An 867-nucleotide genomic window follows, 5' to 3' on the forward strand; every position below is an offset into this window, starting at 1 on the left:
GTGAGGAGATAGCGCCAGTGCCCACAGGCCGTGTCTTTATTTTATAGCAGATGCCACGAGGCAAAGTAGGGGCGTGATCACGTTGTTTACAGCATTCTCCTGAGTTCCAACCCCACTCAACTACATGCACCTGAACTCTATCACAAGGCACGTGGGGCCACGTGTTCGGACCATAGGTTCAAGATTACAACCACAGCCGTTGGCTATGATTGTGCTGGGAGGGCCCTGCCCTCCAGCTGGGACTTGCACGTGGCAGTGAGAGGACCCTGTCCTTTCATTAGTCCGAGGCTTGAACACCGTAACTGCCAAAACACTGTAACCGCGTCCCACAGCGGACAAGACAGTGTGTTGACATCTAAGTTCCATAACAGATGGCACGCAAAACACGAGAAAACTCGTGAGCAGTACGCAATGTGTTAAGCAGGAAATTTTTAGAGACCTCATGAAAGCAAGGCCAGTCCTAGACAAGCTGAGACCTCTGTTCCCTCGCCTGGCCTGGGACTGAACATCTGACCCCACCCTCCTCTCTCATCTTTGCCCCACTTCCTTTCCAGAGGAAAGACAGGTAAATGGTTGCAGGGATGTTTGCTCTGAACAGTGATTACAGTGAATGTGTGACCTCTGCCAAGGCGTGAAGATGTGAAGACAAGAGTTTCCTGCCCCTCCATTCATTAGCCTATCATATTCACCTGTGAATGCTACAGGGCAAAGCCTAGTTCTAAAAGGTTCTTAATCAATTAGGCTTGACTGGAGTTTCAGAATAAACAGAATGTAAGCCTATTCCATCCTCTCTGCTGCTTTTTTTTATGGCAAAGGTGGGAATTTATTGAGAAACAAGCGCAGACTCCCGTGTGGGGAGGGGAAAGA

The sequence above is a fragment of the Myotis davidii genome, unplaced genomic scaffold, assembly GCF_000327345.1.
Source record: "Myotis davidii unplaced genomic scaffold, ASM32734v1 scaffold46, whole genome shotgun sequence".
NCBI classification, from domain to species: Eukaryota; Metazoa; Chordata; class Mammalia; order Chiroptera; family Vespertilionidae; genus Myotis; species Myotis davidii.